This window comes from Mus pahari, chromosome 9, assembly GCF_900095145.1.
Source record: "Mus pahari chromosome 9, PAHARI_EIJ_v1.1, whole genome shotgun sequence".
NCBI classification, from domain to species: Eukaryota; Metazoa; Chordata; class Mammalia; order Rodentia; family Muridae; genus Mus; species Mus pahari.
Window position 1 is genome coordinate 31483348 of NC_034598.1, and position 4746 is coordinate 31488093.

Consider the following 4746-nt stretch of genomic DNA (forward strand, 5'->3'; position numbering starts at 1 on the left):
GGTTTCTCTGTATAGCCCTGGCTGTCCTGGAACTCACTTTGTAGACCAGGCTGGCCTCGAACTCAGAAATCCACCTGCCTCTGCCTCCCAAGTGCTGGCACTCTGTTATTCTTAGCATTTGAACTTTTAAAGTTTAATTTCTGGTCTAAAATATGAATTATGTGTTATGATATTTGAGCATAAAACATATTCTAAGTGAAGAATTTAATAGTTATATTGTTCATCATTTCCATTCTCTTATATACTGTATGTATTATACATGTATAAATATATGTATTACTATATTGTATTTTAATAACTGATTTGTTTAATGTGATTGATCTTGATAGTGTTAGAGTCCAAATTTCCTAATCTACAATTTTAACATTGAAGCATCTGTAAAAATTAGCAGGCTAGTACAAATGAAGCCAACATGTTCTGAAGCTAACTATACCATCTTCATCCCAATTCACAAAAGGAAAATGGCTATTGCAGTAAGAGTCTGGTCAATAACATAGGGCTTCCCCACACATCACAAAAATGCTTAGCTACACATGATCCATACATCATTTTGTCCTTTTAAAATCTGAACAGTCATAAGTATCTAAATATTATGGAGTCAAGGACTTTGCATAAAGAACTATCTGTATATCTGATAGTATTTGCATGTCTTAAAGCTTTATTTTCTTCATCTCTATGTCAGTATAACTGACATCTTTTATAGCTTTAAAATCTTATTTATTTATTTATTTACTTACTTACTTATTGCTGCTTGCTTTTATTTTCTCCAATGGTTGACCAGGCCCATGTATGTGCTTTAAGGATTGTCCTATCTCTTTGTATATTACTCTGAAACCTCTACTTCTCTGGATAGTAGTCCTTAATCTCTTTATGTGAACAAGGGAAATATGTCTTTGCTCCTCGGCTTTTGCTTTCTGAACTATCTTGAATGTAATCAATATGTTATTTAGATTTATGTTGTACATGAGTGTTTTGCCTGCATGCATGCATGTGCACCATGTTTGTGTCTGGTGCTCCCCAAGACCTGGAGTTATAGACAATTGTGAATGGACATGTGGTTGCTAGGAACAAAACTCTGGTCCTCTGCAAGAGCAAGTGCTTTTAACTGCTGTACCATCTCTCCAGCCCCAACCTTTTAATATTTAGAGTAACTTTTAAAATATATTCTATAAGTATTTTTCTATGCTGCAAATACTTTACTTCACGGCCAAGGGAGTCAGGCTGTCAAAGAAGTTTAGAGTGAATGATGTAACACTTTGTTATGTTTACACTTGAAAATACTCACCTATTGTCAATTTACAGATTCTTAAAAAACATACAAGACATGATATCCTAACTATGCTAAAGAAACAATTAGGAAATATACCTGGACTTGTTGACACAAGATAGGACTCTCTGAAGATGACCCCAGTAGCACTGGCATTGGCCCTGAAGGGGATAGGAACTCCACAGGAAAACCAACAGAGTTAAGTAACCTACACCCCTGGGAGGGCTCAAAGACTGAGCCACCATACAAAGAACATACACTGGATGGACTGAGACCCCTGGCATATATGTAGCAGACATGCAGCTCAATCTCCATCTGGATTACCCAACAACTGGAGCAGTAGTCTGGCTGGATTCCATTCCCCAACAAGGCTGCCTTGTCTGGCCTCAGTGGGAAAGGATGAGCCTAATCATGATGAAACTTGATGTGCCAGGGTATGGGGATACCCAGGGGCCCCACTGTCTCAAAGAAAAATGGGGAGTGGGGAAGAACTCTATAAGGGGGGACTAGGAGGGGGTAGCATTTGCTATGTAAATAAAGAAAGAAATGGGGAACAAAAGACCAGCAATGAATTGCACTGGACCCCATGAAACCAAGTTTCTGTACAGCAAAATTCATCTCTTCAGCAAAGACTCAGCCTACAGAATTGGAAACATTGTTCCCAGCTTTGTATTTCACAGAGGGTTACTCAGTACCTAGAAGAATTAAATAACTAAACAATAAGATACAAAACATTTAGAGTAAAACCAACAGTTGGCTACAAACAGCAGCAACAGTAGCAGATTGTTAGCACTTGTCCTTGTTTCGCATCCTATTGCTGAGATAAAACACCCTAATAAAAGCAACTTTAAGGCAAAAGGGATTTGTTCAGCTTACAATAGAAGTTACAGTCCTTCAGTGTAGCTATTTCAAAGCAGGAATTCAAAGCAGCAATTACAACTACAGACCAGAACAGTTCTCACCCTTTGTAATACTTCCACCCTTTTAATACAGTTCTTCATGTTGTGGTGATCCCTGAACCATAAAATTAGTTTGTTGCTACTTCATAACTAATTCCATTGCCGTTATGAATTGTAATGTAAATATCTGATAAGCAGGATATCTGATATGTGACCCCCTATGAAAGGGTTCTTCAACCCCTAAAGGGATCATGACCCACAGGTTAGGGACCAATGGTCTAGGGAAGCCATGATGACTACCTGCAAGGTCACTAGTGTTCTCCCCATTTTGTTGGATCCTGGGCCAAGCTATGGAATGGTGCCACCACAGTCAGAATTGGTCTTTCCACCTCAACTAACCCAATCCCAATACGGAGAATTCTTCACAGACATGCTCACAGATCAGTGTAATCTAGAGAACTCCTGATTGTCACCTTAACAAGTAACTATTGTAGCATTTTTTTATCTTGGAATCCTGACCCTCCCTCAAAGGGCCACTCCAAGAGGATCAGGTGACACATTTATACACAGGAGTCTGTATTATGAAACAGGGATCTTGAATATTGGAAACCAAAGCATTTACAATAAACTGTAATGTTGGAGCCCTTTGCTGCAGAAGAAGCCATTGTATTGTTATAATGCATAGCAAGTATACCTACCTCCTGATCTAGTAGGAAGTGGTGCCCCCCACATCTTCCATAGTAAGTATTGTACAAAGATCATTGAAAAGGTGATTTGGTATAAAATATAGCCAGTATCTCTCCTTTCAAAATATACAGAAATATACCCATCACTCATCTTTTTATCAACTTGGTTTCTGGCAAAATCTTGCATGCAAAACTCACATCAGCCATTCTGTTTAATCTGACCCAAAGTGGCGGATCAAATTGTCTTGATTTATCTTTTTCAGCAAATAGCTAGAGAGAGTATCAACAGGACTCCAAGCCATAGACTATAAGATCAATCTATGATACTGACATCAATTTAATCCCCTAATGTCTTAAGCCTAAACAACTCAATAAATTCAGTAAAATGGTGTGATCTGCTTTGAAATGCCTAGTGGATTTCTTCTCAATTTTCTTTTTATTAAATACATTTTTTAGTAAAATAGAACGGAAACACTTTCCCATTTCTTTTCTCAACTTTCTTTATTAACCTTTCCACTGGTGGGGGAAATTAATTCAGAAACGGAAAAGTATATTAGAAATTACCCAGAATCTTTCTTTGGCTCACAAAGAAGAAACTTCAAACAATTCTCCTAATCTCTAATGACATTGGCCACTGGACTGGACATAAAGGTGTCTCAGGACCAAACAGTTATCACTGATCACTTCAATTAAGAAGCAAGCTGTGAAGCATCCTTTCTAACTGGATGAATCCCACTACAGGGATAATAGCTCTCAGTGTGTGAGTCAATAGTCAGTCATCCCTCCAGGAAACTTCTTCTGATAACGAAGGGTGTGTTCATCTGGGCAAGACTTAGAGCTGGAGACATTTCTTGGAACTAAGCTGTAGATAGAAAGGCCTCTCTGGTGTCTGCAGCCTGGGTCCTTCCCTCAGTCACAAATGTGGAGTTGTAAGTTGTGTGTATCTATACGGAATCAGGTGCCACTCACTGTAGGGTGTTCTACAGAGCACTCAGAGCCACTGAACTGAATGTCTCTGATAGAGCTTTTCTTGTGTTGCCCTGCATGTCTGTTCTACTGTTTTCTGTATGGATTTATGTAGATGATGTAGAGTACATGCATATATTCAAATGTGTATGTGTGTGTATGTATAGATACCTACTCTTGTATAAGGACAACAGACATGAGTATAAGGTGACCTCTTTGGCCATTCTCCGGCTTGTTCCTTAAAGGCAAAATCTTTTACTGAACATGGAGCCTGGCTTCTTCCAGGAGGAGAGCAGCCAGAAAGCCCCTTCAGTTTTCCTGTCTCCATTCTTCCAAAGGCTGTCTTGTACAGGACCATACCCATCTTTTTCTTTCAGATGAATGCTTGGATCTGAACTCTGAACCTCATGATTGTGCAGCAAATGCTTTCATAATAGCTGAACTATCTCTCTTACACCCTTTATGGTACTTTAAATGTTTTACATGTTTTAATGTCCAGAGTTTGATCTGATTTGTTGTCATTTTACTGAAACCAATCTTGATCTTCACTTCTCATTTGTAAACTTTTGGAAGTTTTTCAAGTATGCAAATGGGAAGTGCTGATTGCAATAGTAATATCTATACCAGATGTCTCAGGAAAGTCTGCTAAACATGTTCATATATAATTTCAAAATGAAGAAACTTGCTGTCTGTCGTGTTTACTACTATCTATCTTTATACTTCACTGCAATGTTTCAGTTTTTAAATGACAATATTTTATATCATACATACTGAACTGGTAATCAGTTTCGAAGCCCCACCATCTTTTAGAAGGCATTATACAGCACTGTATAGCATAATAGTTAACTTGTTTTTTCTTATGGGTATAGACAAGGTGTTTGAAAACAGAGCCACATTTGTAGAGGGGGGTGTGCATTTAAAATGTGAG